The following is a 24,690-nucleotide window of genomic DNA, read 5'->3' on the forward strand; positions in this document are numbered from 1 at the left end:
TGGATTCCAGGTGACAGTATTTTTCCCTAACCCACAGCTGATCTATAGCACCATATGGTTCATCTGATGTCTTTAAATGACATGAAAAAATAATTTTTTGATAGTCGTCTTAATTTTTTTCCATAGTCTCAGCCCGTTACCATTCTTTTCAGGGTTTGTTTAGTTTAATTCAAGGAATCCATTAAAAGAATGATAGTGTTACTGCCTTTAGCTGAGTATATTTAGTCCCAAATGACAATGAATTACTCTCCAGACTGTGTTTACAGGGTTGAAATTACACCACAGTTCAATCTTCTGCAGTTGATTATGCAAATTTCCTCAACGGTTTGGGTAAAGAAAAATACTGCATTTCCCTTGCAACCAGGTATGCTTTCCTGCCAAATGGGAAAATGGTGAACAGTTGCTCACCTTTTAACTAATAAGCAATGTGGACCTGTGCCAGCCAGGTGCAATGGTGTGTAGGAAGCCTTCTGGGAAATCATCTCTCAAGGCCTACAGGATGCGCCGGGTATACTCTGCTAAGACACTATCTTCTGTCGGCAAAGTTCTTTATTGTGTCCAGACATGATGCTTAGTGCAGCCGATGTCCAGGACAGCTGAATGACTAGGTTCTTATTTGCACCTTGCTCAGTCATAAGAACTTTGATTTTGAAGTTAAGATGGAGGATTGAGTTTGTGCTTCTGATGCCACAGAACAATTCACAAGAAGAGGGGAAAAATGTAACTACTGAAACATGTTAACTACCGTGTTACAACACAGCCTGTGCCATGAAGAAACTGCCCAAATAATTCATAATTCCTCCCTCTTATTTTTTCACCAAGATATTTATAGCTGACCTGCAAAACAATTAAAAAGTGAGCTGACAATATCTGCTGATGACACTAAGATATTCAGTGTAGTATAAATGAGGGGTCACTAAAGAGTGATGGAAAGGTCACACAAGCAATAAAATGAGCTACAATAAAAAAAGTTACAACTCAATATAAATAGATGTGATATATGTGAAAAAAATACTAACTTTACTGTTATTATCTACACAATGATGGGCAAGCCAAATGCTAGGAATGATTAGAAAAGGATAAGGAAACCAGACAAAACAATCACTATTGTCACTGTATAAATTCATTGAGGGATCGTACCTTGAACCCTCTGTCTAAAACAAAAAGGACATAGAGAAATAGAAAAGATACAAAGAAGAGTAGAAAGGACAACTGTAATTAGGGATGAACAGTCTTCAGTCTGCATAAGAGAAAATGGAGAAGATTGTTGGTAGCATTATTTAGAAACAGAAGCGGGTTAAGGCAATCGGCTTCAGCTGTTTGATGTCTTGTGCAATACAGAATAAGAAGCTCCAGTAAAACTAGCAGGTTACAGGCAAAACACAAACTTCTGTCTGTTGGAATTTGCCACAGGATGCTGCAGAGGCCAAATGATTACATGAGTTCAAAAAGAACTGTGTAAATTCGTGTAAGAAAACCCCTACTGACAGTTACTAAATACCAGCAAGCCCTCTGTGGCCCAATGAGCTGCTGAACATTATATCACTGGAAGGGAGGTGAGTGTTTTGGGGACCTAGGACTGTAGTATTGCATTGTTTGTATTTGCTTTTCTAAGTATTTGTTACTTGTAAACGTTGGAATAGGTTTACCTTTGATTTGAGCCGCTATGGTCCTTAAAATATTCTTATGTTCAAGCTATTACTTTTATCAACTGGAGATCAAGGTCTTTCCACAATCATAGAGAAAAAGTAAGGAGTTGGTCAGTAAGGACAGCTCAGGCTGTGTTGTGGTGACAAACTGAAACACATCAGAAGAAATTAAAGCACTTTGTCCTATTTGAGTTTACAAATATATCCAGTCCTTAAGCATAAGTTTCTTGTGCTCTGGAAAGCTGAGGTCTAATTCGAATGGAAAAGTTTTTTACACATACTCTTCCTGAATTTCTACAGTGATTAAAACTTGAATAGACTGACATATTAAAAAAAAGAGTCTACATGTCAGCATCCCTTCAAAATCCTTTATCTCATGGATAGTTTAATGGTCAGCAGTATAGAAAGCATTTAATACATTGTGATAAAATGAACTAAACATTAGGAAGGCAAAGGACAAATACTTTCTCAGACCAGTATAGCTGTTGGGTAATGTCCATTTTATAGTGCTGCACCGTAGTTCATCAAATTCTTCACAAAAACCCCTTGTAGTTCCTGCCTAGTAAAAAATTGCTAGAACATATTAATCAACTAACACTCATCTCTCAAACTACAGTTTAGGATTTTTTTCCTCCAAATCTGGATAGACTATTTTAATAGTAATGTACAGCTTTCAAATTTACAAATGATCATCAAATACAAAATCATAAAGCTCCTCCAAAATGTTAATAAAGATGGAGTAAACACCTACAAATCCAGTCAAAACTCATTTAAACTTTCATAAATGTTTCAGTGCTCACTTGACAGGTATGACCCCAAGTTAGTTGTAGCAATAAATAACAAACTACTGAACCAACTTCCACCTCAAAAGATCTTCAGAAGATACTTTCATAGTATATTTTTCATTAAGCTCATAAATATGCAGTGCATATGTGGCTAATTATGAATTTAAAAAATGAGTATTTCTACATCAGCAATACTGAAACCATGTATAAGAGAAAAAGAGGAGAAAAATATCTCCAACTAGGAAATGCAGGCAACTTCAATTACTAACTCAGTCCAGATTTTGGCCAGGGTATTGTATGAGTAGCAAGTTTACAATTCTGTTATGACTTCTCATAACACCTAGCTACCTAAAAAGACTGATGTTATTTAGATTTTATGTAGATTTTAGACTAAATATATTTAGACTATTGAATATTAGCCATCGTTGCCCAAGGGTTTCTACTTAATGGTCAATCTTCTGTAAAATTGACTTTGTAAAAACTAAAATGTTCAGTTTTATTTTAATAGTACTTGCTTTGGAGTCAAATAGATAATTTGCCTGACTGCAATATTTGCTTATTTGTTTTAAAAGGTGGAATAAATGTGGATATTCATCCTAAACAACTATTTCCCTAAGATTTACAAACTAACAACAAAAACATTACTGAAAACATAGAATCATAGAATCATTTCGGTTGGAAAAGACCTTCAAGATCATCAAGTCCAACCATTAACCATGCCACCTAAACCATGCCCTGGAGTACCCTGTCCACTTGCTTTTTGAATACCTCCAGGGATGGTGACTCAACCACTTCCCTGGGCAGCCCATTCCAATGTTTGACAACCCTCTCAGTAAAAAAATTTTTCCTAATATCTAACCTAAATCTCCCTTGCCTCAACTTGAGGCCATTTCCTCTCGTCCTATCTCCAGACACCTGACAGAAGAGACCAACACCCACCTCACTACAACCCCCCTTTCAGGTAGTTGTAGAGAGCGATAAGGTCTCCCCTCAGCCTCCTCTTTTCTAGGCTGAACAACCCCAGATCCTTCAGCCGCTCCTCATAAGACTCATAAAACATGCAAAGATTTTCTTTCTTTTGACCACATTTCAGATAGATAAAAGTTAAAGAGTAAAAGTGTCTGGTACATCTTTATATCATTGCTTCATTTCACAGGGAGATACATGTTTTTATAAAGGTTTATTGGGTTTATACGATAAGGTGCAGGCAGCGGGGGCTGCAGGGCGGCCTCCGTGAGGAGAGGCCGGGGCTGCCCCGTGCCGGACACGGCCAGTTCCAGCCGACCCACCCCAGGGCACAGCTTGAGCCCCTCGGCCAAGGTGGTAGAAAACAGGTTTAAGACAGGGCAGAAGTGCCTGACAGAGAGAGGAGGGGAGAACAACAAGGAGCAAGAAACAGCCCCGCAGACCCCCAGGTCGGTGAAGAAGGAGGGGAGGAGGTGCTCCAGGCGCCGGAGCAGAGATTCCCCTGCAGCCCGTGGGGAAGACCATGGTGAGGCAGGCTGTCCCCCTGCAGCCCAGGGAGGTCCACGGGGAGCAGGCTCCTGGCAGCAGCTGTGGCCTGTGGGGATCCACACTGGAGCAATCTGTTCCTGAAGGACTGTATGGCGTGGGAGGGATCCCACGCTGGAACAGGGGAACAGCGTGAGGAGGAAGGAGCGGCAGAGACAAAGGGTTATGGACTGACCACAACCCCCATTCTCCATCCCCCTGTGCCACTCGGGGTGGGAGAAAGTGGAGGAGTCGGGAACAAAGGAGTGAAGTTGAGCCTGGGAAGAAGGGGGTGGCGGGGGAAAGGCTTTTCTTTTGTTTTGCATTGTTTTGGTTTGTTTTCTTTTGGGTTTAGGTTGCTCATCATCCTACTCTATTTTTAATTAGAAATAAATTAATTTTCCCCTAGTCAAATCTGGTCTGCCCATGACAGTAATTGGTAAGTAGTCTCCCATCTTGACCCATGTGCTTTTCCATCTTCTTTTCTCCCCAGTCCTGCCGAGGAGTTGGGGTGAGAGTGGCTGGATGAGGGTCTGGCAGCCAGCCAAGGCCAACCCACCGCAAAAGCGTAACCATAAATTGGAAACCTTAGCCTTTATTCCTCAGGAAGAAATGATTTGCGGCAGATTTCTTTACTTCTAAAGAAAATTTACACAGATGTTGGAGCAAATATAGCATGATTTTAATTTCACTTTTCATAGGATCATACTGAGTTTTTGCAAGAAACCTCTAGTAAAATACTTGGAGAACTGAGAAGGTGTAAAAGTGAAATATCACTCTGGAAATAAGTGCGAGAATGACAAACTTTCCAGTATTCCCATTGTGTAAGATGCCCAAGTGAGTTTTTCATTTAATTCTTGCTATCCTGTGAAGATAGCTAATAAGCATGAGAGCGTGTGGGTGCATACTGTATCATAACAGGCCTGATTCATCTAAAACACTCAAGGGAGAGTTATGAGCTTTTGCTCTGCATCTTTTCAAAGAGATTTAATTAAAACGAAATATTACATGGATGCTGAGGCAGGAGCTGGACTTGTCAAGTACACAATTCTGCACTTTCAGCAACTAAATGTTGGCAAAGGGAACTTTTCTGTTACTGATTACATACACATGTATGATTTTTACTTTACTGGTAAAATAATAAAATAAGTGTCTGAAGTAGCCTGAATGTCATTAACAATGCTACAACGAGCAGCACAACAGAAAATGAAATACTAAAATTAAACATTTCTTTTTGCATTACTGATGTTTTCCACATGCAAATATTAGTATAAAAAGCAGACAAGGCAATGTATGCATTATAGTTATTCAAACATGGATTGCAAATAAATTTAGAAATTATTAGGAAACTCTGAGATGGACTCTTTATTCATCGTATTAGCTTGTATACAGTGGGTGTGAAGAATGTAGTGATTACAAAGCATGTACTTTTATTGCTATGAAATAACATATAGCTGTTTTAAGCACAGTGAGAAATTATAATACGTCCCATTGTATCTTATACATTATTTTTTCTGTAGTAGTTATCTTAATTAAATAAATGACTGGAAACAGAAAGGAAATGTATCCAACACTATCTTATAATGTTCCTTACTGACAGCTATGCAGGATGACCTATGCTTTAATACCATTCCATTCAGCAGTCATGAAATGGTTGAGTGCAAAGTAGCAGTGCTTTAAATAGTAGAAAAATCTATAAAGGTAAGGATAAGTTGAAAATTAGGCCAAGGAAAAGACTGCTCTGGGAGTTTAAAAAAGAATGACAGATTATCCAGTACTAGTGTTTCAAAATCTAATATTTTATTGAATGGTGCCACTTGCCCTAGTCAAAATGATGCAGATTTTCGATGTAAGTAATACTAAGTCATCGGGCAGGCCCTCTGTGTACGGACGAAATTTACATAGCATTGTCAAACCTGTCAAATGAAATAATGTTTTTTCCTAGAGCTATGAAAATACGTGTTGACAAAACTAATCTCTCAGAATCATACCAACCTTTTTCATAATCTTAAGAAAGGAATTTAAGCCTGAACAGGAACAGGGCCATTATTTATCCAAAATGTGATATATTCATCTGAGGATGCTTTGGCTCTGTCAGTCTTCCTGTATATTAAAGGGAAGGTATTGGTGTGGCACCTGGAAGTGCATACTCCAAGTTGCTTTAACTAGCAACTACAGTAGCTCAGGACATGGCATCAAAGAATTCAGCAGATTAAAGCAACTCAGGATCGTGAATACTTTCTCTGATTATTAGCACAAAGTGAAGCCTGTGGTGCTGTACCTTCACTGCATTTACTATTTGTGACACTATGTTAAAGATGTGCCAAACTACAGGAGGCACCAAACAAGTACAAAAAGAAATAAAATTTGTGAAATGTCTCCCTTATTTACAGGATGACCAAAAATTGTAGAGCATTGCATTTTTATTCTGAAATGGCAAGTTAAATTAACAATATATACCTTTAAGCAATTAAATTCTTCAGAGGTTATTAAAAGAACATATTAGTGTAAAACTTTCAGTACTAAGGCTTTTTCTACAAAGGTATAAATATGCAAAATTTCTCCTCTTGAGGCAAGTGAGCAGTTTTACAACATTACAAAGGCACTTAGAAAATCCCTTTATAAATCAGTGAATCAAACTTCCAGCCTTTTTCCTGACAGTGTAAATATTTTATGTTCATAGAAATTTTGTTTGATTAAGTAACATAGGATTGGACTGCATTTCCTTGACTGTTTCGTGCAAAGAGAAGTTAAAGAGATGCAAGACATGATTCTGTAGTGACTGAAGAAATTAATCCATCTAATCTTAAGTGCAGATCAACCATTTTATGGATTTACTAGTAATATTAAATTTACAATACACAAACCAAGTTCAACAGTAGTTTGCTGATAGCCATGATTCATTTTCATGTATATTGAGTAACATCTATATTATTTATTGAACTTATTTTACATATTGTTTTATTGCAGAAAGAATTTTTAATAGAGACTTTTTCTGATCTACCACTAGCAGATTAATTTATTCACAGTACAACACCCAGTTTGTCAACCTTTGTTTTTGTTTCTACTGATAAATTATTTAGTTCAAGCAAATCATTGACACCATTCATGCTTGAAATCAGGGCATAAACTACATCTAGAGATCTTAGAGAACCATAATAAATCACCATATTATCTGTATAAATCTCCACTAATGATCTGATATATAGAGATGGCAGGTCATTCATACAGATTAAAAATAAAAACTGAGTCCAGTCAAGGGCTCATAAAATCCATAATAATTATTTAAAGCATCAAAGTCGTTATAGATTATAGTATTTCATCTACACATTAAAATTACAGCATTACTGTCTAAAATGTGATAGTCAAAATAGAAGTAACTTCTTATACAATGAGATCATATCAGCATTTTGACTCTTTGTTATTCAAATTTATTATTCATTATTTTTCTGATTAGAAAGAAAATGTTAAATGAATTGTTTAACGATGTACTTGTTTGGAACTTGTAATACCTCTGGACAGGAGTGACTAAAATCGCTGCAGACAATATCTATAAGAACTGATGAGAAATAGGAAAGTACTGCAAAGCACAAGGCATTGACATGGAAGTGGGAGGAAAATCAATGGATCAGTCTCTGCTCTGATTTATACACTTTGCAAACATACGATGCTGGATTTCAATGGTTATAAATCATTATGTCTCTACTGAAACCAATGGAACAATCCATGTTTAGGCTATCTGAAGCTCTGTCCAACATCTAGAAGTAGAGTGTCAAGAGCTAGCGGACAGAGACGAATTTGGTCCTGTCTGTTTTATTGAAGGCCTTGGACATTAATGAAAGTACTCCCTGAAAAAAAATGCCTGTGTTAATTTTTATTCCTTTTCATTGATGACCATCAGTGGATGTAAATGAGAGGCCTGTCTTTTTTCTCCCAGTCACTTAATAATACCTTATTTGTAAACTCTAGCATAGTCACTTAAATTAGAAATATAAATTAATTGCTTAATAGCATTTGCTCACGGACTATGCCAATTCTGCTCTGTCAGCAGTCTCCACTCAATATTTACCTGCCAATTCATAATGTCATCCCCTTTCTTAAAAGCTGGAAGGACTAAAAATAAAAGGAAAACAAGACATTATTGTTACGGGATGGCAGTTCAGAGCCGTACCCATCAATAAAAGACATTGTCTCTTATGGGTAATTGCGGTTTTACATCCTTTCTGTTACTTTGCAACACAAATACCTCTCCCACCATAAAGGTTAGAAAGGGGTTTTTTTTTTCTTCTTTCTACATCACTATGGTGAAAATAGGGAAAATAGCATGTTTCCAGATCCTGACTGAATGGCAATTTGTTCTGGAGAACTGTGATCAAGTTACAAACTAAAGTCAGGGCAGGGTTTTTCCTTGCATTTCCTTGCAGGATGCGGTAGTCCACGTAAAGAATGCCGATGCTTTAGCACAGTGGCACCCTAAGGGAAAAGACCTGTACATGAGGTCTGAAGGAGAACCTGTGATTTCTAAGGCAATTCAAATCCAGGGTTCAGAGGTGGCTCCAGGAGCAGTACACGCTGAGACTTTTTAGGTTAGGTGCAGGAACAGAAGTAGTTCGTACCCTCAGGGAAAGATACTGAGCTGAACAGAGGCTAGTGCAAAAATCCTCATCTGCAGATTCCTGGCTTCAATTAGTTTTCTTCTTGTAAAATTTGATGAAGAGCCAGTAGGTAGCATTTTTTGTGACAATAGTGTTGTATGTTCTGGTCCCCCCTCCTGGGGACCAGTATTTTATCTTGGGCAGATTAAAGGCCAGATAAGCAAGCAGTGTTTATGGGCTGCTCCTTGTTTTGGAGTATTCGGACAGAACGTCCACCCTGGACTACACTAAGAAGGGACCAGCAAGAGAAAATACAGGTGTTACAGGTAGCAAAGGAGTAGTAATGTAAATGCAGCTGGCCAACCCTGACTAGTGGCTAAACTAAGATGACAGCAACATAAGAAATTGCAGAAATGAAAAACTATGTATAAAGAGAGGCATTACCTTACAGAACTGCTGACCAAGGTGGAATTTTCCAGGGCAACCACATCATGAATAACAAATAAGTGTAAAAAGTCAGCAAAACTGAGACCCCTGGGCGAAAGAGTAAATAGGACTAGCTGGCTTATTTTGGAGGGATTGACAGTGGTAAAGATGAAGAAACTGGACTGTGAAAAGAGCTGTAGAAGGAGTAGTAAATCATGTGATTGGGGCTGATCAGGAATACATGTCACCCAGCCCACAGCTTGATTACCAGAGTTTGGAGCAGGACACTGGAACCGCTCTTTCCACTCTACTCATGTCTGACTTACCTCCATGACCAAGAGGGACACGTGGTGATTTTCCCTATCATCAGTGAGGAAATATCAGGAGATCTCTTCATAACATCACCATGGGGATGCCTTCAGGGTACCACTTACCAAGGCCTTTTCCTCTCCTGAGCACTCTTAACTGAGTGTCCCAATACAATGCTTTTTTATTTTTTTTTTTTTTTTAATGACTCAATGGCTTAAATTGTAGAGCTGAAGAATCCCCCTCCCTCCACCATCCTCATGCTGCCTTTACTCTGGGGAGGGTATTCATCCTCAATGCAAAAGCAGTAATTCAAACCTTTTAATATGGAGAAAACTGACTGCTAGGTTACAGGGTTTTGCTTCCAAAGGTTTCTATGTATTCTACGATAAAAATGACAGTGATCAATGAGCTGTGTACTCCATTTAAAGCGCTCCTTGATAATTTCTGAATCATGATAGAGATATTTGAAATACGTTGTACTGTCTTGTTCTCTAATGTAGACTATGTTTTAATTTGTTTTTAATAAAGATATTCTTTACTCTCAGCAATAGGAGAGGATCAAGCCCACTCTTTTTGCTCTTGCAGAAAAGACCCTATAGCTCAAACAGAGGAGCTGAAGAGAAAATTCTGGGGGTAAAATAAAGCAAACTGCATTTTTAAATGTGGTAATGATGTAGCAAAGGGAATTTAAGTAGTTGAATCCAACAGTTTAGCTTGGAATGTGTAAGGCCAATAGTTGAAAGTTATTTTTTTAACCTGTCATTTTAAAATATGCTTGTTCACACTCTGACATATTGTAGCATCAAAAAAAAGCTGGGGATATTTTAGATTAACAGCATGCATCTTTAATTATGCTCTCTTTAGTTAATAGTTTTGAGAATTTTGCTGTGTTAAAGAGCTTTAGCCCATCAAAAAGGTTTTCCTGAGCTTCTCTGACTCTACATCATAGCAGACACCAATGTCACACTAATCCCTAGGGGATTCTCAGATGCATATACCCTAAACTTACTCCCACAGAGATTTAAAGAATTACTGCTTAGTACTTACATTTAAGCTTTGTTCTCCATGTAAAATATTCAGCTCTGTACTACTCTGTGTGGCTGCACATCAGGTGATAGCCAGCAGGGCTAGGTTTTCAGATTAAATAGCATTAGCTGTGATTAAAAGAAGCAGTATCCAAAAGAAGCAATTGCTATCAAAGTTGAGCTTCAGATAAACTTCTCTGTATAACTAATGATTGTTCGTACCATGATGATCATGCTTTATTGCTACAGTTCTCCATTATCAAGTGATAATAAACGCAAAAACTATTAAAAAAAAAAAAAAGAGAGATTATTCCTTGTTGCACATCAGGCAACAGAGAGACTCATTTATATTTTCCTAACAGTGCTAGGCACAATAAAGGTCAGAAGTTGCATACAACATGTTTATTCAGATCTACTTTTCTCACCATTTCTTGGTATACCCTGATACACTCAGAGACTTTAAGAATAAGCTACTTGCTCACCAGGTTCACACATGGAGGCATGGCCAAAAATCACAGGTACCAGGTGGTAGACTGAGTTTGCTAATTGTAGTTGGACCTTGGGATCTCAGTCTTCAAGAATGACCTTGGCAAGCCAGAATAGATAGGGAATAGGGGATTAGGTTTGTTGTATGATTTGGTGTAGAAGGGATTTCTAAGGTCCTCCTATTCAAACACCTACTGAAAACAGGCCTAACTCTGAAGTTAGGTCAGGCTGCTCAGGGCATGTCTTGCTGAGTATTTAAAATCTCCAGTGATGCAGATTCTTTAATCTTTTTTCAGTGCTTCCAGTGCTTATAATTAATGATTAACACCTCCTCCCTGCCCCCAATATCTTGCCAAAAATTCCGTTGCAGCAGTTTGTGACAGTTCCTCTCATCCTTTCAACATGCAGGTGTGATAGCAGCCTGGCTCCATATTCTTTACAGACCCTCTTAGGCCACTGAAGACAGCAATAAAACCCCTCTATTTTCCTTCTCTCCTCCAGGTGAACAAATCCAGCTTCTTTGTGTTTTCCTTGTATGTTGGCTTTTGAGGGACACAACTTTTAACAGGCTGCCAGTTAGACTTACAACTGTGACTTTTATTCACAGTTCAAGCTAGATTTTCAGTCACCTTTAAGACTGTCCATTCAGTCCCTATCTTCGTAATTCAGCCACAATGATGTCATGGGAGTTCAAGTATTCTACCCTCACCCAAAGATCCAGTCATCATGAAAGGCACTCCTGCTGATTAGGCACAATTTTACCCTTGGCCCCTCTGTGCCGGCTGTTTGCTGTGACCTTCTTGCTCTTTATGTGTCTGGACATGCCTTCCAAGAGGACTCAGTTCATAGGCTTCCCTGGTAGTAGGGTGAGGCTGACCTACCTGCAGTTCGCCCAGGCTTCCTTCTTGCCCTCTGAAGATGGAAATGATATATGCCTTTTCCCAGTCACCTGGAACCTCCTCATCAGGGACCTTCCTCAATTACAATCACTTTTCAAAGGTGATAGAGTGACACTGCGATGACATTGGCTGTCCTGGATATTATCCAATCTTCCCTTCCCTTCCCTTCCCTTCCCTTCCTTTCAGTCTTCTAAAACAAGGAAGAGGAGATTCAGTTTTACACTTAAAAAGATGCAAAGAAGCCATAGAATTTGCCAGCCTAGTTGCTGAAATACAGATTTCCTATTACCACCACAGATGTTAGATAAAGTTTTCCACAACTGACCTCTTTTAACTCTGTACAATACACATGGAAAACTCAAAGGTCAGCTACTTAGAAAATAAAGGCATTTGTTCACTTGTATAAGCCATCTTTGCAGTCTGTCATCATTAATTGTACCACTATTACCCTAAACAGATGTCTGGTTTTATGTGCATATGTTTGAAGACCGTAGAAACTATTCTTTCTAAAACATTGACTACTGATATAATGACTCAGTTCTGCCCAAAAATGTGTGCACTATAATGAGCTGCAGAACCAAGGCATGCAGTAGACCTGCGTAATTGGATCTCATGTCGATAATTTCACCTACAATGCTAGTGACAAAAAATGTGATCATAATTGTCTCATTGACTGACATGCTGGGCAACTGGTGAAATGGAGGGGTACTTGTGCTAGAATAAAAACTGTATGTATCACAGTGTGAAAAAAAATAAGTGATGAGATTTTTATTGTATCTTACAGTGGCAGTTTCATGCTGCAGTAATTCTACTGTACTGCATGCTGTACTGCATTGCATTTGTCTGAAAAACAACAACCTCAAATTGTTCCAGGCTGCCGTTAAGTGATACCAGGACAACGGAAAGCAAGATTGAGAACCAGTGTGCAATATGATGTTTTCTGTCATCCACATATGAAAGCTTTCAATAGATTTCCATTGACATAGGTAAAAAAATAACTTTTCATATTCTTCATATTCAAGTGGCTATATTTTTTAACTTGCCTTGTAAATTAATAAGCTAACATGAGAAAGACGAATCCTGGCTCTCTTGATGTCAACGGAAAAAATTCACTTGGCTTCATTGCCAATGATTGCACTTGACATATATCTTAATATGAAATAAATCAGCTGCACACTAGGTTGATAAACAAAAGAAGTATGACCAAGCACAATGAACAGAAGCCACAAGCTCCATGTTCTGAATCTTGTACTTGACATTTTCCATGAGCTGGCAAACACAGCGTTACTTTTTTTGTGGGGGATATATATTCATCAAAGACACAATTCTCTCACTGAAAAAGAGTACAACTTTTGGACAATGCATTATTTCATTTTCTGGGAACAGAAAGCAAACATAAGTGAGTCCCAAGAGAATAGTCACAGTTCTTAGTTAAACTCTTGAAAAGTCCTCTGCATGTTGCAAATTCTAAGCTTTTTCTCAATGAGGTATGAATCAGTTAGAAGGAAGACATAGCCTGCACAGTTTTTTGTCTTTGAGAAATCAAATCTGCAAAGATGAATGGTTTGCTAAACTTAGCTTTACGCAGAAAATAACTGGTTTATAGCTGGACCATAATGTGAAAACACTGCAGAAGTATGAGATTCCCAAGTGGACATGACTGGAGGACGCATGATCACAGCCTGCCAACCTGTACTCTCTGAAGGATGACCAAGCCAGTGTAAGTGAAATCAGGTGCTTTCGACCAAATTTCTAGTTTTCTAGTAAGACATGATGCTCTCTCCCTTTCATGACTCACATGAGTCTGATAGACCAGGTAGCTGACAAGGAAGAATATATATAGGGTTGATTGCATATCTGTTGCACTTACTGGCAAGGTGTACTAAGCCCAGATTCAGTGCTTTGTTATCATGCCTCTGTTGAGAGCAACACATAATTTGGGCAATGTTTATTGTGATGAAATTTAACAAGTTGAAATGCCGATTCTGCACCTGGGATGGAGTAATGCTGGGCACAGGTATAAATTGGGAGAGGAGTGGCTGGCGAGCAGCCCTGCAGAAAGGGATCTGGGGGTGCTGGTTGACAGCAGGCTCAACATGAGCCAGCAGTGTGTGCCCTGGGAGCCAAGAGGGCAAACCCCATCCTGGGGGGCATCAAACACAAGATAACCAGCCAGTCAAAAGATGTGATTATCCCACTGTATTCAGCATTGGTGCAGCCTCACCTCGAGTACTGTGAGCAGTTCTGGGTCCCACAATTTAAGAAGGATGTGAAAGTCCTTGAATGCATCCAGAGGAAGGCAACAAAGCTGGTGAAAGTGCTGGAAGGCATGTCCTGTGAGGAATGGCTGAGGATTTTGGGCTTCTGTAGTTTGGAGAAAAGGAGGCTGAGGGGCGACCCATTGCTCTCTACAGCTTCCTGAGGAGGGGACATGGAGAGGGAGGTGCTGAGCTCTTCTCCCTGGGATCCAGTGACAGGACACTGGGAATGGTTCAAAGCTGCACCAGCAGAGGTTTAAACTGGACATGAGGAAGCGTTTCTTTACTGAGAGGCTGGTCAAACAGTGGAACAAGCTTCCTAGAGAGATGGTCGATGCCCCAAGCCTGTCAGTGTTTAAGAGGTATTTGGAACATGCCCTTAACAACATGCTTTAGCTTTTGGTTGGCCCTGAAGTGGTCAGGCAGTTGGACTAGATGATCATTGTAGGTCCCTTCCAACTGAAAATATTGTATTCTATTCTATAATTACATATATGAAACCAAAAATGGAAGTGAGTTGTGTCTACTTTGGCAGTGTTGTTTTGTCATCCTGTTGGATCTCAGGGAAGAAGTAACACTGACTTCAGCTTCAGTAGTGTCTTCCATAACAGCAAAGCAACGAAGAACTTCTCTGGACCCAGAAAAGTGCAGCATGTGCCATCAGGGGTGCTAAAATGAGCAAGTGTACACTCAGTCTTTCTGACTATTTTCTGTTAGTGAAGTGCCACACTATTAAGCAGAATATATATTGTTGCTTCTTCAAATCATTACCATAAGTCAATACTTTTGGTTTGCACTAAATAAAGCTGAATTGATGACATAAATACTTGCAGAACCTTGCTTCAGTTGTATGAATAGACTACCACTGTTTGCAAAATACTGTCCAGCTCATTCAACATAACTAACTGAACAATACCCGTCTCTGTCTAGAAGGGCTATAGTCAGTTTAAGACTTGGATATTACATTGCACTGAGAAGAAGAGGGAACTTTGTGGTGATGTTAATACTAATCACGATTCTTAATAGGTTTGTGCAGGGCAAGAAAATATGGTGAAATGATATGTGAAGCCAATGGAAGCTTGTTACTGAATGTTTTAGATCTTTTAAACAAGTGTACAAAATAAACTGCAGTAAATACTCTGGCTCTTCAATGATGAGCAGCTAATCAATCAGCTTTTAGATTTGAACAGATATTGATATCTAACATATTTTTAAAAAATCTAATATTTACATCACTAACCAAACTTATTCAGAAAAGCCAGAGTTCCAATGGCACTTTGTGCACTTTCTTTAAAAAAAAAAAAAAAAAAATCTTTAGCCAAACCCTGCTTCAGTCTTTCCTTTTTATTTTTAGCTTCTACTCCATAAATTTCATCCCACTTTCTCAGGCTCACTGGGAACACCAGTGAGATAAACTGTGGGGTTTTGTGTTTATGTCTGTTTTACCACCTCTAATGTGCTAATCTTGCTTCTGTAAAGTACAACAGGCTTCTCTCACTTAACATTTTCAAAGTGCTGTGAATACAGTAAGGGGTAGACCAGTGCTTCCTGTTCTGGCTGCATAGTGTTACTCAGATGATGGTAATTCTTTCCTAAATTATATCTTCGGAAGTGTGGAAGATGTGAACTCATCTATAGTTAATATAAAACTCAACTGTAAACAATTTCTATCCCAAAGGGCATTTCTAAATAACCCCTAGTACAGAGGATTCTGACATGGGATACAGTCATTTGTGGGCACAGTGAGCTTATTTTGCAGAACAGAGCTTAACACATTTTGCAAGGCTGGTTAAGAGCTATTTGGTTATCAGCATATTATTCTGCTGATACTGCAGGTTACTCAACAAAGGGAGACTATCATGCTCCAGTGAAGCCAAAGGCTACTTCTTAGGACACAAGTCTACCTCTACAGAATAACCAGCAGAATTAAGGCTTTAGACCTTATTCCTGAATAAATTGGCAACTGCTCAGCAGAATTCTCCATACAGAGTGAATCTGTACCTTTGTTCTGTCTCATTCCTCACTGATCATAAAGATGAATATATCCTTACACAGCAACAATGTGAGCTTTGCCTGCTCAAGAATGACCTCATAAAAAATAAAGAGGAATCCTTTATATTATGGAAATCTTTAGGATAATACTACCTCTCTTAATAGAGCACATAGATATCTCTTAGGTCTACGATTTCACTTCCTTTAAATATAAAATTCTGAAGTCATAAAATTTAATGTATTGTTTAAAAGGATAATAATTTCTAATGAATTTCAGTAATTTATTTTGGTTTTAAAATCAATTATTAACATTTTTAAAGTATAAGATTGGAATTAACTTTAATTCAAAGATGATACTTGATTTCAATAAGTAGCATGTTTCTCTAATCTTTCCAAATCTGTGTACACAAAAAAAGATATTTTCTCTGCTGCTTCTGAGATAGGAACAAGCATTATAAATTCTACAACTTTTAAGAAATTTAAACAACTAGGATTTCAAGATATATTTTTAGACCTAATACAAGACTCCTGAAGTGTGTGTGCGTACATTCTGTTAAATCTTTGAGTACACAATGTTTCAGTTAAGAACTTATACTTCATCTGTTTTCATTTTTAGAAATGGTTGCCATTTCCTTTTTTTGGACAACCTAACTCAATAAACTAAGTTGCTTCAGTTAGCTGACATTAAAATATAAAATCAGGCATTTGAAATCTATTGCATTCACAGAATGAAATTCCTTTTTGCTGCTTCTGTTTGCCATGGTGCTATTCTATGACCAAGAACTGTAGCAAATTCTTTCTTTGTATATTAACATACACTAATGCATCATGTCACAAACATCAGCACATGCAAAATCAGATAGCTGTAAACTAAAGACTATATCATGAAAAACTATTTGCACTTTGTGAAAAAGTATTAGTATTTAATCATTATGAAGATAACTCCAACATTCCTAACTTTGTCATACTTATCACAAAAACAGCAATTATGCAGCTTGTATTAATGTAACTAAAAGTAATTTCTATAGCTAAATAATATTTTAAGATCCTTGCAACTGGAGAATATTGAGGTAGCTATCTTATGGGAGCATGCCTGACTATTTTCCTGTATTCACATCTGACAAATGAAATATCTCCTATAATTCTAAAACTTTTTTGGCAAATGAATAGTAATGATCAGTGACTTGTGTCTGCAAGATTAAATTATGGCTCACCTAAAGCTTACTTTTCAGTATTATGCAGTATATGAACTGGATAATTAACTGGAAATGTATTTATTCTCATTTCCCATTAATTTGTGGATAGAATTATGTCTCCTAAGTTTAGCAGTAGAGTTATCATCCACAAATAATAACACTTTGTCAATGTTTAAATCATCTGATTGTAGTATACTTTCTATATTTTCAGAGTCCCGGTGCTGCTTCATTACTGCCGTGAAAATCATCAAGCAAAGAATGGACTATTACACTTCCAAGTGGATGGTGATTAAGAAACTTGGAAACATTTTGATATTTGCATGTATTTAAGGCACCAGTGACTACAGAGAAAATTATGTCCTTTTCATCTAAGTCTCAGTCTAAAAAGATGACCATTTCAACTAAGAGCTTATACACCATTGGCAATACAGGATACTCTAGTCCTGTCAAAATCTATCATTTCGGCAAGAGGCAAATCTTGGAACATGAGATCACTGTTAAGTGATCCATGTGAATGTCTATGGGTGACATTGCAGTACACTGTTCCTCCTTTTTCTGGCACCTGTTTGCTTTTTTTGTATTTTGGTGATTTTTTACAAATACAAAATGTTTTAGTGATCTTGTTCTCAGAAGCTATGCTAGAATTATTTTAATAGTCCTATCCATTCACATGTTGTCTTACATCTGACAGTCCATTATAAGTTGCTGAGAAACTTCTACTTCATAAACTACAGCTCATGATACTTATTTCTATTGTTACTGAGCCGTGTAAGATCATTTCTCTACTTTAGGAAGTTCCTCCTCCTTCAGCAACACTGTCATCACAATCACTGTCAGGGCCACAGTCTATGTAGGATGCAATCAACCAACTAAAAGCACATGAATGATGTTATATGCAACCCTTGATTGGGATCTTTTTCCTGCTTCCCATCCTGTGTTTATTGTATTGAAAGGCTATAGTCACTATCTTCTTCAGTCTCTCATTAGCATACTGTAAAAATAATCTCTGAATATTGAGAGAGTGATCATAAAAGTGAACTTAGCTCAAACTCTTTAAGGCAAATTGGACCTGTTCTGGAAATATATTTCAAAGTTTTATGTTTATTTCATTGATCATTAAATTTTTTTGTATGTGAAATTTTAGATATTTGTTATATATCAGTTATATATTTTTATTTTTAGAAGATTTTTATTGCAATTGAGTGTACAGGACTTGATCAAGAAACCGGTAAGTGGGAAGTAATAGCCTTCAGCAAAGAGATAACAGATTTACATGAAAGGTTTTGCAGTTTCTGTCTCAGTCATTCCTAGTTCTTTGCTTGACTGACAAGTTTTCATGCAGAAGTCTCAGTGTATGATTTGATATGTTTTAGAGGAATTTAAGGTTGTATTAATTTCAGATCTCTTTTGAAATTCTCATCAAGTTGAGGTACTAAACTCAGCACTACAAAGTCCACCTTCCACAACCTCTTAGGAATACAAAATTGCACGTGTTGCACAGTATAATGGAAGTCTGTGAGAAGTGCAGCTCTCATCCATGCATGTGTTGTTGAGTCAGGATGAATAGTTCTGGAAAGCTGTGGTAAGTCCTTTCCACACCGTCTGCAGAAGCTGATGAGATACCATTATTTAAAGCCCAACCCTACAGATGCATTTAACAAGTCTTTCCAATAAAACATGTTAGTGTTCGAAAAGGCCAAGTATTACTCACATTAATGTACCTTTCCAGCTGGAATAATTACTATATTCTACTTTCTTATCTAGCTTTACAGTACAAATGAGAGGTCTGGTACAATATCAGATTTTAACAGACAAACTCTCAACCACAAAGCTACATTGGTGTTTTTTATTTCAGATATGCTATGCAGAACAGTTTTGGGACAACTTGAAGAGTGGTTTTTTTTCTGAACTTTATGATTAGTTTTTATCTAAAGACTTGTATTATAAGATCTGTGGCATTATGAAATGAAATAATCTAAACTTGGACATTCTTGCCCTCAATAAGTCTTTCACAAAGAGTATCATGTTCAATTTAGAAAGCTTTGGTGGGAATTGATAATTTCTTGCTTTTCTAAATTTTACAAGCCTTTTCAAATTCAACAGAGAGAAGCTATTTCACTCATCTCAATACAGTAACGTTCAGCAGGCAATGTGGCAAAATCTAGATGTTTTAGTTAAAATGTTGCTCTTTATTTCCACAACTTCTGAAAAGCATAAAAATATTGTTTCCAGGTAACTGAGCGGCATGCTGGGATGTTCAGTATAAGCAGGTAGAATTACAGGTTGAAACAGAAACAAACAAAAAAAAAACAAAAGAAAAATTTTCATGCAGGCCATGAAGTGTAAGTAGAGCTTCTGTACCCCTTCAGTAGCAGTTATTTTCCCTCTGTACAAAACAGATAATGGTTTTCACAGTGACATTTATTTCTCTGCCACCTTTTCCCTGAATATTTGTATCCATTTTTTTGCTCACCCTAAGAAGTCCCATGTCATTGTGCTCTATTGTCATTGGGGACCGAACTGGCTGTGCAAGTCCAGTTAATCTCTACTGCTGTCGGATGACACCAGTTTCATCGCATCTATGGCACTTCTTCATTCACGCAAGTCAGGTTTGGCTTTTGGTTAATAACACTTCTTAAATTCCATGAGGATTTTCATGGACTATTGAAATACCGACACTGGAAAAGGATAACAAAAGGTGCTGGTTGTTTGCAAACTTTTTCCATTCATTGATTGCTATGTCAAAATGCTTGTAAGATTGCAGTCTCCATAGGAAGCCTGTGATTAAATGACAAATCAACAATAATTTCTCAGGAAGATGAAACCTTTTATCTTCAAATGGCTACTTCTAGGGTCTTGCCAAGAGTCATCTGGAAAGGACAAAGCTAAAAATATAATTATAGGAAAAAGAAATCTTAGAGCTGTTTTACTGCTAATAGACAAGATGATGTTAAGCTGTGCTACCAATCAGACCAAAGATGTGGCAGCTTGGGGATAAGCTGGTCTAACAAATGAGGAAAATTGTTTATCTCAAAGAACAAGATTAAAGAATGTGAGCTTTGAAGTGGAAATCCAGGCTTCAAACTCAAGTCCTTAACAGTATTTATATGCAATAATAAAAGGTACATGAAGTGGCTCTTAATCTACAGTCTGGTGACAAACTACTTGGCAGGTACTAGTAGCAGCTTAGTGATGAGCCAGTATTCTGCACCCAAAATATGGCCTCATAAACTAGTTCTAGGAAATTTTTCTTTGGGTCACTGGAGTAGGTGTCATATTTTTTAACACAGAAATGAATAGTCACACATGGGAATTGTATCCCTGGTGTGAAATTACTGGACTAGAAAATAGTCCCATACTTCTTAGTTAGAAAAATGCTCATAGAACAAGATTGATTTAGTGTAACTGGAGCTTACAGCTATGTCAGAGAGAATGAAAGTAAAAAAGAATGTTAGAAGATCAGAAGAACATTCATATGACTTCAGGAAATTACTGCTCCACACTTGAAAATTGCTGACCCTCATCTGAGCCGCAGTAACCCCTCCTGTGCACATCTTAGCTTGCTGCAAATGCAAAGCAAAATGGAGTTGTTTAAAAACCAGTTGTTTCCCTTCATATATGAAGGTGCAAATACAAGATCTCTTACTGTGGCTCAGCTAAGGGCTGAGGCTTCTAGTAAAAGAGCTATAACCTCTTAAGGATACCTTAACCTGAACAACCCCTACCTTGTGGTCATGCCTACCTGCTCAAAATTTTGGCAATTTGAGCTTTGAAGGTTCACTTGAGAACCATTTTTTGTTCCTAGGAGTCTCAAGATAGGCAGCACTGTGAGAAAATGCCCTTCCATGACAGGAATGTGTATTCATAGATTTAACCATATCAAGAAGCAATTTGGATAAGTAATCTTAACTCAACTGCTTTTCAGCACTCACATCTGTGATGATTAGTATAGTGAGAAGACAAATATATTAAAACAAAGGCAAAGAGTGAGTCTTCAAAACAGAGCCAGGACTATTTGCAAAGAGCATTAAAACTGGAACAAATTACTAATTTGTGAGGGCTGAAGGGAAAAGGGGACAGTGTCCTGAAAATAATGGGTTAACTCCTGTAGGCAGTCTGTTAAATAAAATAATTTGTTTTCTTGGATGTAATTGTTCTATCTGTTACAAGATCAGTTAGTGAGATTGGATAAAAAGCCATTTACTTCACTGGTTATTGTTATCTACAGAAGATTTCTAGAAAACAGATATTTCAAATGAGGCCTAGAACTTCTGAGTTAAATACAAATGATCATAGTATGCATTTTGGAAAGGAAAGCTGCTTTAACTCTTGCAGGCACAGACATCATTGAAAACATTAAGGAAAGACGTTTTCCTATTTTGACTTTAGTAACTCCAAATTTAAAAAGAATAAAAATTAGACTTGCATTTATGTTCATCAAATGCATTAATATAAATGCACAAATAATACAAAACATTGCAACCAGAAACGGAACTGGCAATGTTTAATAGCACTATGCATTCTCAAATTTTGTTCATAGCTCAAAACCCCAAATATTTACATGCATGGTCTATTTACACAGAAAAAATATTTTCTGAAATAGTAAAATAATTATTTCAGGTAAAAGAAAATATTATTCACAAATCATCTATAATAACCTGAGCAAAAACAAAAATAAAGCAAAAAAACCCAAATCAGTCAGTTCAACCCAACCTGAAACAAAAAATGCCCTTAGTTTCTGTTCAAGTTCTCCACAAACCTTTCTTCTCTCTGTCCTCCAGCTCCCATACATGCTTCTCTCAGCTCTGATGTAGTCATTTCCTCGACAGCATCCATTTGGAAAATGGAGGAAAAGCAAAAAAGAAGTAAGCGTCAGTTTGAACAGTGGAAAATTACAATCTGGGAAAAAGGAAAAGCGAAGACAGGGATAACACAGAATCTTGGAAGTAACCTCTTTTGAGGCTAGAACACCTTTCAAAAATACTTGACATTATCTTGGCGTGTATTTTTCAAGTGATATCAGCAGTTATAAAATTACATTTGATTTTAATGTGAATGAACTGCATTCATTAGCAAGAGGCTGGAATCTTGCTTAAAAAGACAGCTCATGAAATTACAGTGTTTCAGTTCTGCTTTAGTCTGATCAAGGACCTCATTTGGAATCTTCAGTTATTTAAAAAATGTACCCATTAATATTGACAGAGGGGATTTAGGAAGACAGGTTCTATAAATCTTACATGCAAAGACAATAAAAAAAGGAAGTGTTTGAATATGAAGATAATGACTATTTTAACATTTTTTTATATTGTAACTATATGCATATATCTTACCTGACTTTTGTTATGATTTTTAAAATGAATACACACTACAAAGCCAAACAATAAGCAGTTCTAGAAACTGCTGAAGAAAAAAATATACAAAGCAGCTCATTTTAGCACTATTCCTTTTTGTGGATAATGAGGACCATGATGTTGCAAAGAAAGATGTCTGTTCAGTTAAAATCCTGGAGTCATATAAAATACCAATCCTGACCATGATCAGGTCTCACCACCTGGTGAAATAAATATTTGGAAAAAATTTATATGACTTACAAGTGAAGAACCTGTTGTCTTCTTAAAAAAAAAATACATTTCTATGTTTTATTTCTTATTTCCTAATGTTTTGTATGTTTTAAAAGATAGTCTTATAATTTTATACTATTTTAAACATAATAGCCGTAATTCAGATTTCATCTTGCCCTTGGAGTAATGTGGGCTTACTGATATTGATCCAGCAGCTAGATAAAACAAACAAAACTGTTCTGGAGATTGAAATGGTACCATTTTTCAGGTCTGTTGACTGTGTTTCTCAGTTGTGAAAGTGGCAACTATTCTAAATGTTAAGTGTTCTCTTTCAAAACCTCAACTTTCATGTCATTATAAAAACACATGCAGATATTTTTCACCTCTCTTCAAAGGTAGGAATCATGGCAGGATTACTAGTTGATGCATTTAGGCGTTGTCTGACCACTTTTTTTTTAGGGATGAGGAGATTTTTAGTTCAAGAGTTTAGTTTACTGATAAGAGCATGGAAGGGAAATTGCAAGAAACAACAGGTCTTTGAATATTGAAGCAGAACTGCTTCCGGGAAGGTGTACAACTGGCTCAAATTTCTGCTTGTAACAAACTCTGTTCCACAGTCACACGTGTAACAAGCTGGGCTGATTTCTCTTCCCAAGGGAGACAGCTATAACAGGTCATGGCTCTGCTCTGAGAACAGGACTTTGCAGAGCCATACTGCTACCCCAGCCTTTTACTATGTGCTGTATTTACTGCCCACGTGTACTCAGAAGACACTGTAAGATCAGTTTTTCTCATAAACTGATTTTTTTAGTGACTTTTGACCAGCGATCTCTGATATTTTCATGCACTGCTACCTCCAGCTCCTTTTCCTTCTACTACTACATTCATTGAAAGACAACCAGGGTCAAATAGGTTTTACATTAGTTGCATTTCTATTCTTTTTAGATGCATTATTTTGACAGGAAGGAATAATATCATCTTATGGCAACTGACACTGAAAAGATACACAATCATTCCTCATTTTACAAAGAGCCTATTTTATTAAAAAATCATAACATTAATAAGCTGTGTATTCATGGGTTAGCATATATTTTGTTTCCACTAAAATATCTGATTAGAGAAATTAACTAGCGTTGGATGGAATGATCAATTTTACATAATAATAAAAAGAGCTTAGTAAAATAGCCCTCTAGAAGGGAATGGGCTATATAGGACCATGAATCCAAAATCCCATTCTGCTGAAGTGAAAATATTGTTCATGTTCTGATCAGTATAAACCAGCATGTTGTTTAACTAGCTTATTTTATTTTAATCCTAGACAAATTCTTGTACTTGAACCACATAACTGCCAATGAACTGATGGAATAATCGTCAATGTCTGTATTTGTAGGGCGTGAACTTCATAAAAGTAGAATCAGAGCAGGTTTAGCTTAAGGATAACCTTACTGTAATGGAGTAATTCATCCTCCACTGCACCAGCCCAGAGTACAATCTTCACTTCTAGTTGTAACAGCTACCCATTGCAAACATCTGTTCTGAAAAGCTGCAGCACAAACAGAATGGTGACAGCAGATGAAGAGGTTGTAGGCTTCTTTGAAAGGCTTCAGGGGCACTGAAAGAAACAGCAGAGAGAGCCACAGAGCACGTAAAACCAGCTATATTGATTTAGGTCAAAGATACAAGAAGCTTGTCTATATTAGCAGCTAAAAAAAAAGACAAAAATAGGAGAGTAAGTTCCGAACATAAGGTAGTTTTCACACATAGTCAATCCACAACCATTTGAGTCTTGGAGGCTTTCTGAGCCATACACCACTTCTGTGTATCATTGGAGTTCTCTTCCTTAAACACATCTAGTACATTCTTGAACTAGTTTAAACTCTTGACTTTCCAGAGTGGCAAAGCACTCTGAATCATGACTGCATGTTGCAGGAGGAATCACTACCTTTTATTTTTTATTTTTAGTTGTTCCTGATAATGTCATTTGATGCCCTTACTTTTTTGCACTTTTTTCACTCTTC

Source organism: Harpia harpyja, chromosome 6 (assembly GCF_026419915.1).
Source record: "Harpia harpyja isolate bHarHar1 chromosome 6, bHarHar1 primary haplotype, whole genome shotgun sequence".
Lineage (NCBI taxonomy): Eukaryota > Metazoa > Chordata > Aves > Accipitriformes > Accipitridae > Harpia > Harpia harpyja.